Below are 14,643 nucleotides of genomic sequence, written 5' to 3'. Positions count from 1 at the left end.
CCTCCTCCTTCCTCAGTTTCTCCATCTGCAAAACAAGGATAATAACTCCTACCTCACAAGCTTTGCAGGGCCTCAGAGTAGTTGTCTCATATTTTGCTAGCCTATGTGCTCATCATGCACACTCAGCTATTGCATGGAAATACACAAGAAATAAAAAAATCCATTGGAGTATAAGTTGCACATATCATTGGTTAACATTTTATCCAGTGTGAGGGTTAATGAATGATCTTTTTTTTTGGTGTTTACTTTCTTAAGACTTTAAAAGTTCTATGAGGTAAGTATACAAAAACATTTACTATGTAAAGCAATCTGGTCTTCCTGTCTACATGACTCATTTTCAGATTTTTTTGTGTAAAAGAAACTGAAGACACCACCAAAACAACAGCTGCTTAGCTATAAATTACAAAAACAAGCCACTCTTGCAAAATTATTTTGGAAGTCTTTATTTAAAGCAATTTACAAATTCATGAAGGATTTCACTTAATACATTCACACTTGATATAGCTTTTGAAGGCATTTAGGGAAGGTGTGGGGATTACACAGGAGTACCCCCCTTTTCTGAAATTCACTGATAATTTGAAGATTAATTTATGTAAGCCAAAAGGAAAGCCATGTTTACTAGAAATTCCATAAGCTCACTGCTTATATAATTGGGGTTCCATAAGACCCTGTTCATTAAAAAGGAAAGCTTCTTGAGTCAAAAGAGAGAGTTATCATCAACTTCTCACTTACTAGAAAGATAATACAGAGGAGATGGTGGTAATTAGTGGGAAACTTTGGGGTATATAAATTACTAGCTATGGAAATTCTGTTCTCAGTTAAAACAAAACAAAACAAAAACTTGTTCCCTTTACCAAAGCTCATTTTCCTAAATTGAGTTATTTTTTTCTTTCGGTTTTGTTTTGTATTTCTTGATTTTTTTTAAAGATTTTATTTATTTGTGAGAGAGAGAATGAGAGACAGAGAGCATGAGAGGGAGGAGGGTCAGAGGGAGAAGCAGACTCCCTGCTGATCAGGGACCCCGATGCGGGACTCGATCCTGGGACTCCAGGATCATGACCTGAGCCGAAGGCAGTCGCTTAACCAACTGAGCCACCCAGGCGCCCTGTATTTCTTGATTTTTAAGAAAAAATCCAAAGCATTTGTCTTAACCTAGAGTCTACTCTACATTTTATGCTGACTCATGCCTGCCTTGGGCAAGTCATTACCTCCTCCTTCCTCAGTTTCTCCATCTGCAAAACAAGGATAATAACTCCTACCTCACAAGCTTGCTGCGTGAGTTCATTAGCTAATGTTGGTGAAGCATTTCTAAAGATGGAATGTACTGATTATCATTACTTTTGATATACTTATTTGTATAATTTGGGATATACAGTCTGAATTTTTTAATGAGAGTAAATAAGCCTCAGTTTCTCTTCTTTTGATTGTATATGTGTGTCAATGTGATTTGGTCTTTTAAGAAAGACAAATATTGTGACCTTCTGGTTAATTTGTTAATGAAGTATGACTTACCTTGAATGTTTAATTGACAGACTATTTCTATGATATTCATAATAATCTATAAGTGTTGGGAAGCACAAAGAGGACAGTACTGTCTTCTTATGTCTGCTGTTTTTTAATTTTTGAAGATCCAAATGTTTCCTCTTCTTGAACAAAACAAAAGAAGGTTGGGAGTATGAATTTCAAATACTATTTTCTTTATGTGGGTACTTCCTTGGATAATTTCCAGACTTAGTAAATTTCATCCTTTTTACCTAATGGGTTTCTTTTTTTTTTTAAGATTTTATTTATTTATTTGACAGAGAGAGAGAGAGAACAAGTAGGCAGAGAGGCAGGCAGAGGCAGAGGGAGAAGCAGGCTCCCCGCTGAGCAGGGAGCCTGATGTGGGGCTCGATCCCAGGACCCTGGGATCATGACCTGAGCCAAAGGCAGCGGCTTAACCGACTGAGTCACCCAGGTGCCCCTACCTAATGGGTTTCTTTTTTAAGAATCCGAGAGCTGCAAAACACGCTAGGCATAGCCTATTATCAATGAATTGATATACGCTTAGTGAACATCTTATTTCTACTAGTCCTGGTATAGGTAATGTGGATTAGTTGATCTCTAAGTGTAGTCTCAAGACCAACATCACCTAGAAACATGTTAGATAGGTAAATTTTGGACCTCACCAAAGACCTCTGAATCAGGAACTCTGGGGAGGGAGTTTAGCAATCTGTGTTTTTTAAGAAAAAAAAATTTTTTAAAGATTTTATTTGTCAGAGAGAGAGAGAGCACACACACACAAACAGAGAGCAGCAGGCAAAGGAAGAAGCAGGCTCCTGCTCAGCAAGGAGCCCTAGGCAGGACTTGAACCCACAGGACCCTGGGATCATGACCTGAGCTGAAGGCAGGCACTTAACTGACTGAGCCACCCAGGCATCCCAACAATCTATGTTTTAACAAGTCTTCTTGGTGATTCTGATGTTTGCTGAAGTCCAAGAAGCACTGCTTTGGAGGATACAAAGTTGGTTAGATTGTTTGTAACTTATAAACTGTCCACATCTGTGTTTGTTGCCAACATTTGGACTGATACAGTCAGTCAGTGCACACCTTCCAAATACGTGCATCTATTTACTATTACATACTTGCACTTTTGGGTTGAGTTTAAGAAACACTCTGTATTATTACTTCTTGCACCTCTACTCTATAAGCAGGAGTAGGTGTTGCTGTCGCCCTGGGAATATAAGATTCTCTTACCTGAATTCAATCCTTCTAGGATTCATGATCAGTCCTACACTGTAGGGTTTAGACAAGGGCCCACATCTGTGCAGAAGGATATTTAAAGGCTGTGATAAAGGCAGCGCTGCGTTGGAGAGTAAGACTGATCGGAGTGGTGGCAGTAGAAGGGGGTAGCCCTTGCTTGTTTTTGTGCTTCTGGCTCTGTTTTTTTCTTTTTATTATTTTTATTTTGTACTATAAACAACAACAACAACAACAAAAATCAGTAACATACTGCTTTTCTTCACATTTGTATGGGTTTTAGGGAATAACTGCTTTTACCCTTGAAGAAATAACCTGCAGACAAAAAATGTGGTAGTAGTACCACATTGCAAAATCTGTAAATCCCCGAAGTCAACAGCTTGAAGACAATCCCTAGGGGCAGGGAAGAAAACACTTGTAAGAAATGAGACAAGCACATACAAGGACAACTAGCTGGGGAAGACGACTGTTTCAGTGCCACCTGACTTAGACAGTAGGTATTTTTGTTCTTCCACCCGCTGCCACCACCTCAAAGGCCTGATTTGGTATAAGGTCTGAAGAACGTTTTTCAAATGACAGAAGAGATGGTTTGAGGAGAGGTACAATAAGAAAGGCTCAAGTATGAATAAGAATAGTGCAAAGTCCAAAGTCAGGGAAGAACCCACAGGGGACAGGACACCCAGAAAGGTCAACATCTCATTACTTCAACCAATTGCCTCCATTGGACTCATGAAGGAGTCTCAAAAACATCTGAGGTTTCAAATCAGCACACAGACTGCGTCCCTACAAACCCTGTGGGGTTATTTTCCTGACTGGATGATGAAAAGCTTATGCCCTGAAGCAATGGAGACAGATTCTGAGATTGCCAAAGTTAAAGTAAGGTGAAATTGTGTTTCCTTTGAAATGAATTGGCTTCATAACTGATTTTTCTCTTGATCTAGCAACTGCTTTTTTCCATTTTGCTACAGGTTATCTATTGCCTTAAGCTTGAAATGAAAAGGTGAACTAATCAGTGTACAGAGAAGTGCAGTTCTGAGAAGGCACTGGGTCTGGACAGTAGTCAGCACATGCTGTGCTCTCATAATACCTTGACCTTCCTCCAGTTCCAAAAACCCATTCCTAAGGTTGGTCTGAAGTTCGTTTGCAGGCCTGGTGACTACTATCACTCATAGTGGGAAATAGTGAGGTTTTCAGTATTGTATGAAATGTCTGAGTCTAAAAAATAAAATCACAGTGGTTGGGGTTGGGCTAATCCCCTAGCCCAGTTTTTGCAGGTGTGGCTGTGGCTGTGGGGTTCCTGCTGAGCTCTGAGACTGCTGAATGCGGAGGCACTGGAACCAGCACTGAGGTAGGGAATGTGCGGTAGGAACCCTGCATATTAGGGCTCACTGTCTGCAAATGGGCCATAAATGAAGAGCTGGCTGCCTCTCCTTGGCAGGAGGGAGCCTGGGAGGTGGGTGTGGAAGGCAGGATCTCAGGCTCATATCGCAGGAGCTGCTGGTCTACGAAGCCGAAGCTGGGCAAGACCACGCTCCTCCTCTGCTTGATGTAATCGAAGGCATCCTTCAGGCAGAACTGCTTGGTCTTCATTAGGTAAGCCATGCAGGTGGTGTGTGAATGGGACAGCCCAGCCTCACAGTGGACCAGGACCTTGCTTCGCCTTACCCTGACATAGTCAGTGAAGCCTACTGCTTCTTGAAAGTGGGAGCTGACGTCAGCCATGTGACTGTCTTACACGGGTTCCATTTGTACTGCAGGCGAGTCATGCAGGATTCCAAGGTCCGCTGTGAGACATTCCGCTGGACTGTAATGTGTCGGTTGGCCAAGAACTCGCACTTGGATGCATGGCAGGCTCTTCCAAGGTGGAGCAACGGAAGGACTTCAACTGGGCCGCTCTGGTCACAAGCTGGCCTGTAGCTGATGTTGAGCACTGGTTTCGCACACTGGCTCATGAGGGCTTTCTTGGTTTCAACCTTCTCTTGTGAAACGGGTTTTCCATCCATGCAACACTCAGGATATTCTGAATAGAAAGCCTCCTAGCTCCCTTTGAGGGAGTAGACCCGCGGCCCGCAGGAAGGCAGACGAGAAGCGAGGAGCGCCGAACGCCCACGTCGTTCTCTTCGCGCAGCCCCAGGTCCCGCACACGGCTTTCGACCACAGCAGCTGCGCATGCGCACGCCGCCTCCTCGGGCCGCACGCAGCGTGGCCACCGCGCAGCCGTGCCTGGCGCAGCGCAACCCAGTTGAGGTTGGCGTTGAGCGATGGGCTCTGGGGTTTTGGTCGTGCGTTTTTGCTGGGTAGAGCCGTTGGATTCTCTCAGCTGGATTCTGCCGTCGCATGTGACTGAGATTTTTTTTGCCAGATGACGTGGCTTTACCCTCTGGCCCGCTAGTATGTAGCTGCTGCTCCGGTCCCTGTCAGGGAAGGAATGGTCCAGAAGCTTCCTGGCAGCATTTCGGGACTGGTGGGGGTGTGAGGTGTAAATGACCACCTCGTCTACTGATGCCCTTAAGTGTGGGCTGTGGCTATGACAGCGTCCACCCTCCTGTCCTTTGTTCCTTCAAGGGCCGCTCCTGTGTGCTCCTGGCTCCTCCGGGTCGGTCTGTCGTCCCTGAAGTCGGACTTTTCTTCTTGATGGTCTAGGATGACAAACACAAGTTGTGTGTACCACCTGAACACATCCCTGATAGAAAAGTGTGCCTGCTTTGGAGATAGGAGGGAAGCTCCCACTGGCGCCGCAGCCGCTCAAGTCTCAGGACTCCAGCGAGGGACTGGGATTAGTCCTCATAGGGGTGAGAGCGCTTGGGAGGGAGGGTGAAATTTGGTTTCTGTTTCTCAAAGATGGATGGATTTATGGGAGTAACGTCTCCTTGGACACTTGTCTTTGGTATGGTGGAGGCCCCTCTAGCTCTGATCCCGTGATCCCCCTCACTGGGGGAGCCGGGCCTGTCCTGTCTGAATGTCTGAATATTGCTCTGCTCTAGATTGTGTATTGGCCAGGCTTAGTGACACCTTCAAGGTCACTTAGGTGGGGAAAAGAGGAGCTGGAATGGGTGTGTGTTTGCCCTTGGGGTGAGGGTAAAACTTGTATTGTTGTTGAATAGGTCTCTGATTGGGATACAACCCATTCCCCCTGTTCTTGTCCTTCTTTGTATCATAGGCCTGGGGCTGGCCCAAAGCTGACCTGGGCCTTGGAACCTCAGTTCCTCACCGTCTAGCATTTCCAGCCTCTTTGGAGTACTCTGTCATGGGCTAGCTTGGATGCGGGACACTAAGGCGTTAGCTACTAGTCAGTGTCAGTTGAGAGCCTAGGAATCTCTGGGTGTGGTGGATGTTGCTGGACACTGACCCATGGTTGAGGGTTGGGCCTTTGGTCTCATAGAAAGGTTAAGTTTCTCCTTGTCATTTAAGGAGCTTTCTGACTAATGACTGCTTAGCTTAATTATAGCAGCTTTTTTTTTTTAAAGATTTTATTTATTTATTTGATAGAGCGAGAGAGCACAAGCAGGGGCAACAGTAGAGGGAGAGGGAGAAGCAGGCTCCCCTCCAAGCAGGGAGCCCGATGCGGGGCTCGATCCCAGGACCCTGGGATCATGACCTGAGCCGAAGGCAGACGCTTAACCGACTGAGCCACCCAGGCGCCCCTATAGCAGCTTTTTAATTATCATTAATAAGTTCTTTAACCATAGTGCCAGAGTTGTGGTCTCTTATGTTAGATATATGTATCTCTTAGGCAACACTAACATAAATAATATATTATTCCACTTATATGAGGTACCTAGAATAGTCAAATTCATAGACATAGAAAATATAATGGTGGTTGACAAGGCCTGGGCAGAGTCGGTAGAGACTGTTAATTGGTATAGAGTTTCAGCTTAGGATGATGAAGAGTTCTGCAGGTGGAAGCTGATAATGGTACACATCAATGTGAACATATGTAATGCCATAGAGCTGTACACTTAAAAATGGTTAGGATGGTAAATTTTATTTTGTCTGTTTACCACAATTAAAAATATATATCTTAAAAAAAGCAAAACTGATATTGTTACGATAATGGTTACTGTTAGTTGACAGGTGGGGCAATACTGGCCATAGAGGAGTATGAAGGGAGCTCTCTAGGTTTTGGGAATGTTCTTAATCTGGGTGGTGGTCCCATGGATATGTACAGTTCGTGAAAATTCATCAAGCTGTAAGCTGACATGCACTTGTGTCTGAATACTAAAGCTCTAAGTTCCCGTGGAAAAAAAAGCAGTGGCAAGTTTTAAAGCACATTAATTTGTTCTATATTACACTACTGGGTGCCATGGGCAAGGCACTCTCCCACTCACTTAGCTCTATTACAACACTCTGAGGGAGGTGCTGTTTTATGAAAGGAAACTGAGGAATGGCAGCTTCCAAGGAAAGGGTAATCATTTACAAGTTTGTAGTATGAGATATCAAATATTTCAAATCTTCCGGGTATACATCTCTAAGGGTTCATTCTCTTGCCTACTCAGTTTAAAGTTTTTCAATCTTTAAAATAGAACTTGTAATTCTTAAATAAGACCTGGTGTTAAATTACATGTGTCTCAACCAGAAGGAAAAAATATATCCAGTTTAAACTACACATAAACTTTCTCGCCCATGTCACTTTCACGGTAAGCTGGGATCATAGGATGGGTGATAGTTCAAAAGCAATCATGGTAGTCTTATTTTTTTATCTAAGTGATTTTTAAAAATTTATGATCCCTTTAGAATTTTTTAGAGGGCGGAGATCAAACTAGGAATTCATTTGGAAAAATGTACATTTAAAGATGTACACAGTGTACTATTTTCTATTAAGATGTCCTTTTCTTCATTCCTACTTATTTTACAGGAGGGAGAAACATTCTGTTAAGTCTTTCCTTCTAGATTCTGCTTTCCTGTGTCTGTCTGCTGTCCCCACCCTTCTATTTCCATATTTCTCTGAGGCACGTTTGTCCGTCCTTGCTTAGTTTTACTGAGCTTTGCAACAGTACCACATCTACCTTCAGCCTCAGCCACATCCACTTATCTCCGGCTGGCTGATCAGAACTCAGAGCAGCCGTGGGTGGGATCCTGCTGCAGTACGGAGGCATGTGCCCTGGCTGGCTGCTCTGGGCCTTGTTCTCTCTCATAGCCCATCAGATTTTTGAGACTGCATCTTGCCCCAGGGATTGGGCCTGGTTAAAATAAACTGTTCAGAACATTTTCACAGTTGTTATCTGGGGAGATTGGGAAAGAAGGCAAAGAAGGACAGTCATTTTGGCAAAGATAAAGAAAAGCAGTACAGGAAATGGGGAAGAGATAGGGGCAGAAGTTAGTTCTTATCACAGCCAAACTGGTGCATCTTGCTATATATCTTCTGAAATATCTCCTTTGACCAGCACTTTATAGGATGTCTGATGGTTAACTCCTACATATTTCACAATCCCGAATTCAAGGGTGCCCGTCAGAGAAGAATACAGTCTCTATTGAAAAGACTCCCACATGAAGCCCATTGTGCTATCCCCTAATTTTAGCTCGAATTCAGGCATGCTAACATATTTTAAATGGGGGATCTGTGTGCACCCTCACTCATTGCATACAAGCCATTCTCCTGCTATGTGGAAACCTCCCATTTCTCTTCCCTACTGTGTCTTTGGTCAACAGTTATAAACTCTTTCTCAGACAGCTGGTTGTATATTAAAATCTATTTATAACAGTCAACGGACAACTGCTTGTTTATGGGGAATCATGGCAATTTTTGCTTAGGAAGGACAATTGGGGCATTTCTTCTGTTGTGGAGCGGGTTCAGCTGCTGGACTCCACAAACATTGCCTCACTTGTCTTCTTACATTCTGTGGACTGAGGTTACCCTGGGTGCTAATGATGAATTCAGACCCGGCACAGACTGCTGGTTCTTCAGTCAAGGTTTTTGGGGGCTGGACAATGGAAAACATGAAACAATTATACTTTGTGAGGAACAAGGAAGTATAAAAGTACCCATAGTTGTGAGGAACAGCATACTATACTCAAAATCTGAGTACAGTTCATGAAAATGTAGATCCTTCCCCAACCCATATCCCCCCACTGACACTTCCATGGCTCTATTTAAAATAAGACCATATAATAACTTGTTAGCTTTGGAAACAAAACAAAATAAAATAAAAACTGTCTATTTTGGTAGGTCTTGAGGTGGTTTTTTTTCAGAATTTTTTTTTTACTAGAATATAATACAAAACTAAAATCTGGATGTGAATGGGCAGTGAAATAAATATGTAAACGGGAAAAAAATCTGGATTCCTAGAGGATGTCTTAAATCATGTTTTTGTAAACCAGCTCTAACTTTAATGTGATGACTTTGCCCCCTTCCCCAATTTTTTTGATAATAGAATGGGTAATGAGATTTAATTTTAAAATAGCATGTATTCAGTTTTTAACATAAGAAGACAGAAAAAAATTAAAATGGGCTATATTCTCACTGCCCAGGTAACAGTTGTTCTATTAAAAAGATACTGTCACTAGTATATAGTTAGAAAGCTCAATTGGACAGCTTTAAACTAAATTTGAAAACTAAACATAACTGTTCATGATTATCACCAGAAAAAAAATTACCAGAAAAAAATTGTGTATGTGTATCTTACACACATATAGCTATATCTGCATCCATGGAGAAATTTTTTGTTTCGTTTTAAGAGTTTATTTCTTTGAGAGAGAGAGTGGGAACGGGGGGGAGGGGCAGAGGGAGAGGGAGAAGCAGACTCCCTGCTGAGCAGGGAGCCCTCCATTACAGGACCCTGAGATCATGACCTTAGGCGAAGGCAGATGCTTAACTGATGGAACCACCTAGGAGCCCGTCCATGGAGAAGTTTTAAACAAGTCTATTTAAATACTGAAATGGACCTTATCCACCTCCTTGTTAACTAATTCTGATTTCAATTTATTCCACCTCATTATAAAACTGAGTATATTTTGGGGCGCCTGGGTGGCTCAGATGGTTAGGCGTCTGCCTTCGGCTCGGGTCATGATCCCGGGGTCCTGGGATCGAGGCCCACATCGGGCTCCCTGCTTGGCAGGGAGCCTGCTTCTCCCTCTCCCTCTACTGTTGCCCCTGCTTGTGCTCTCTTGCTCTATCAAATAAATAAATAAAATCTTAAAAAAAAAAACAAAACTGAGTATATCTTATTCATTTTATTGTGTCTTTTCTAAAAAGTTATAATAATTACAGTGAACATGATTTTGAGTGACTTTTTATAGTTAAGAAGTTATATAATTTATAAATTAGGTTTTTAAAATTCTTAGAGTCACTTTGTTTTTCAAAGCAGTAAGTTATTCCTAAGTAACTACTTATTCCAGTTTAGATGCTTTTGCTTAATTTAATAAATTTTTTAAAAATTTTATTTATTTAATTGTCAGAGAAAGAGCACAAGCAGGGGGAGCGGCAGGCAGAGGGAGAAGCAGGCTCCCTGCTGAGCAAGGAGCCCGATGTGGGACTCGATCCCAGGATCCTGGCATCATGACCTGAGCTGAAGGCAGACGCTTAACTGACGGAGCCACCCAGGCACCCAATTTAGTAACTTTTTGAACGATTGTTAAACTCTTGCTTTCGTGTGTGTGTGTGTGTGTGTGTGTGTGTGTGTTTGAAGACCAGTTTGGACAAGAAGCAGCCTTGTGTTGCTGAAACAATTTGTTCTTAATTCTGTGTATTTTGGAACTTCTTTCCAGAAACACCATGGTAAACCCTATCCTTTTTTTTTTCCGTATGGCCTCTTTGAGATTTGGTCCTTGTGCATTTTTCTTTCCATCTCTGCAGCAAAATGTAAATTAATAATGAGGTGCACATGAGTGAAGCCAAAGTCCTTTCAAGAGGAGACTGTATAGCAATATCATGGTTTCAGTTCTTACGTTCTTCTTAAAGTTTCAGATTCTTCTGGGATGCAGAACTGCAAAAGCTTTCTGTAGAGGTTGGAATCAGTTTCAGGTTGTTCAGATAAGGTCATCATTCTCATTCCTGATTCTCACTAGAAGCAGAGGTGAAGGTTGAGCTACTTAAAGCTTTTTCTTGTGGCCACATAGATGTTAAACTGTCAAAGATGGGGAGAGAGAACAGTCACTTCATCTCAAAAGTCCTTTTTTTGTGGATTTGTCAGTGAAAAGTAGTGAAAGTTTTACATTGACTTATGCCTCTGTGAGCTATTTGAGGTGGAGATAAATAAATAAAATGGGAAGATAAAGATTTAAATGGGTTAAAAGAAGTATTTTCAGAATTGTGTCCCATATGTGCATATAGAATAAGAATAAGGGAGTAGTCAGTTAAAATAATAGTGGTATATCATTTTTTTAAAAAGATTTTATTTATTTATTTGAGACAGAGAGAATGAGAGAGACAGAGAGCACATGAGAGGGGGAGGGTCAAAGGGAGAAGCAGACCCCCCCGCTGAGCAGGGAGCCCGATGCGGGACTTGATCCCGGGACTCCAGGATCATGACCTGAGCTGAAGGCAGTCGCTTAACCAACTGAGCCACCCAGGCACCCTATAGCGGTATATCATTTTTAAACAAAAACCTAGATATGCTAGTTTTGGGCCAAATGTTAATATGTTTTTACTGGTGAACAAATCAGTGTGGTTTTCTGTTTAGCAGTTAGAAGGTCTGAGATTTTTAAAAACTGAACACTTTTTGAGCAATAAGAACTATGTATAAATGTCTTCCACAGACTGTAATGTAACTTGTAGAAAACAGAAGCTACTTCTCAAGGTCACACAGTCCCCAAGATACAGAATGATCTTGTATCTGGAAGAACACCTAAGAAACCAGCAAAATTCCTGTCAGGCAATTTTGGAGCAGGAGGGGTCCAACAAGTTTTCCTTTCTTTATTCTTAAAAATCACTTATAGGATAGGTTCCCAGGAACAATGAATGGTGATTTTGAGCATCCTTTTTCTTTCCTTTTCTTTTCTTGTCTTTTCTTCTATCTTTTCTTTTTAGTTTTCTTTTTCCCCTTTTTTGTTGAAACCACAGAGAGAGTGGTTTCCCAAACTCACTGGAATAAAAGAATAGAACATGTTTTCGCCAAAGCTTTCGAGGAAACTTTGGAAGGGTGAAGGGGGAGGTGGATCATTCAGGGAAGTGACTTAAGGTCATTGGTGACAGAGCAGAGAATGAATGAGAGAGACAGAGAGAAGAGTAAACCTAGGACAAGAGCTGTAGGTGCTGCTGGTTGGAGTAGGAATCCTGGGGAGCTGAATCCATTCAGAAGCCGTGGGTGTTCTTAGGACCATTTAACGCATTCTTCTCCATGCTGGCTTAGTTGGGCTAAGTTGGGCTTGGGGCCACCCAGACACAGTACATTAGAATCTCTGTAGGAAGGTTTGCTGTATTTAAAATCCTGTCTAGATGTGCCTAGGTGGCTCAGTTGGGTAAGTGACTGACTCTTGATGTCAGCTCAGGTCATGATTTCAGGGTCTTGAGATCAAGCCCCCTGTTGGGCTCTGGGCTGAGTGTGGAGCCTGCTTGGGAATTCTCTCTCTCCTTCTCCCGGTGCCCCTCCTCCCTGCTCTCTTTCTCTTAAAAAAAAAATCCTGTCTATGTAATTTTAATGGGCAGCCATGGAATCAGCTTCTGATCAGGGAACTAACATCTAGGTTTTGAGGGAGTGACTATTCCAGAAAAGATCTTGTAAATTCCAGCATGGAAAGATTCTTAGGTGTTAACCTTGGGTAACACTCCAGCTAATGCCTACTTCATGGAGTTGTTGGGAAGAGTATCCTTGTGGTTGAGCTCAGAGGTTTGGAATCAAATACACTGGGTTCAGATCTAATTATCAGTTGTGTGTTCTTAGGCCAGGTTGTTTAATTTCCTTAAGCCTCAGTTTCCCCATTTGTAAAATGGGGGCAAAAATATTTGTAAGAGGCATTTAGTTCTTTACCTGCTCTGAGTATGCTACTTGACATATGGAAAGCATGCAAAAATTGTAGCGCTCTCTTCCTCCCCTTCTCTTATTACTATTATGCTATTTAATGCCTAACAAAATGTATAAAAACCTAAATGTTAACCTTTCTTTCCATTTCTTTTTTAAAAAATATTTTATTTATTTATTTATTTTAGAGAGAGGGTGCCTGTGTGTGCTCATGTGTGTGCACACGTGTGTGTGGGGAAGGGGCAGAGGGAGGAGAGAAAGAATCTCAAGCAGACTCCATACTGAGCCAGGAGGCTGACAAGGGGCTCGATCTCACGACCCTGAGATCATGACCTGAGCCAAAATCAAGAGTCAGATGCTTAACTGACTGAGCCACCCAGGTGCCCCTGTGGCACATTATTTTATTATGATACGTATACTTTATAATGTGTAATGTCTTCTGCCTCTTGATTTTTTTTTTCTCTTAATGTTGGCAGAATAGTGAAAGGACTAAATGCTGCTTGTCTTGGTAGGGTTTAAGCCAGATCAAATGTGACAACCCTTTCTAGGAAGAAAGATTAATGACATCACCACCACCTAGATAATAACTGACTATGCTAAGCACCTCACATGGACTGCCCAATTCAATCTTTACAGCATCCCTTTGAGGACATTAATAGAATTGCCTCTATTTTTTTGATAAGGAAATGAAGGTTTACAGAAGCCAAGTCATTTGCCCAATGTCAGAAAGCCAGCCTGAGGTGGAGGAGGAAGAATTCTAACTCAGGCAGGCTGGCTGGGATTAGCTCTGCCTCTTTGCTAAACAGGCCTCACTCGCTGTGGGTCAGTGTCAGTTTCAAGGTCCTCCAAGGCAACTCTGAGGGAAAAGGGAGCACCAAGAAGCCTTTTTCTCTGAGTTGCTAAGTATCAGTTTCCTCATATATAAATTACTACTTAATGGCACACTTTTTACACTGCTATTTTTGGGCATGGTATATTATGTTCCTGTGGTTACATTATTTATGTATATCTGCACATCTCTGAAAACCTGTATGTAAGAAGAGTGATAAAAAGGCAATGAAAAGGGATGCCTGGGTGGCTCAGTCAGTTAAGCGGCTGCCTTCGGCCCAGGTCATGATCCCAAGGTCTTGGGATTGAGTCCCACATCGGGCTCCTTGCTCAGCAGGGAGCCTGCTTCTTCCTCTCTCTCCCTCTGCTTGTGCTCTTTCTGTCAAATAAATAAAATCTTAAAAAAAAAAAAAAAGGCAATGAGAAGTCCTGAGAAAAATAATACTGATTTTATGTTTTAAGATTTATTTTCTTGTATAAAACAGGTACAAAAATCAGAATATAAGGCAGCATGTACAGTATTGTTGCCTATTTTAAAATGCATTTACATATAGAAATGTACAGAAGAAAGTAAATACTAAATGTTAATGCCAAAATGTTGACAGTGGTTATCTTCTACAAGGTAGGCTTGGGTTGACTATCACTTTATTTTTATGATCCTTTGAATTTTTTTTTTTTTTACCTTAGAATAGGCATGTGTTACTTTTATGATCAGAAAAATTTAAAAAAAAAATGTCCATTGTAGAAAATTTGGAAAATCCAGGGAAGTATAAAGAAGAAAATAACAATTATCCCATACCTACCACTCGGTTAAAAATGCTAACATTTTGGCCAATTTACTTTCAGTCATCTCTTTATATATGTCTATTATGTGATCATAGGTTATGTATAATTTAGGGAACTCAGTTTCTTTTCTTTCTTTCCTTTTTTTGGGATACATACATTTTAAGCATTTTATGATATTAAAAACTCTTCTTAGGCGTTAAATAGCTACATAATAAATTATATATACAGTTTACTTGAATATTGTACTATTTTTTTCTACTTTTTTATAGTGAGCATCAGTGATATACTAAACATCTTTGTTCATGAATCTTGGTCCGTATTTCAGAATTTTTTCTGGATTCCCAGAATTACTGGATTAAAAGTTATCTGTTGCTATGGAACAGACTGATCCAAA

At 41.5% G+C, this 14,643-nt stretch overlaps 1 pseudogene; it reads right to left on the bottom strand.

The window, feature by feature from the left end:
* Positions 1 to 3,987: 3,987 nt before the first annotated feature.
* Positions 3,988 to 10,718, bottom strand: LOC118017123 (annotated as a pseudogene).
* Positions 10,719 to 14,643: the final 3,925 nt, after the last annotated feature.

Source organism: Mirounga leonina, unplaced genomic scaffold (assembly GCF_011800145.1).
Source record: "Mirounga leonina isolate KUSES-001 unplaced genomic scaffold, KU_Mleo_1.0 Mir_168, whole genome shotgun sequence".
Classification (NCBI taxonomy): Eukaryota; Metazoa; Chordata; class Mammalia; order Carnivora; family Phocidae; genus Mirounga; species Mirounga leonina.
Note: the sequence above shows the minus strand (reverse complement) of the source record. Positions and strands in the feature narration are given on the sequence as shown.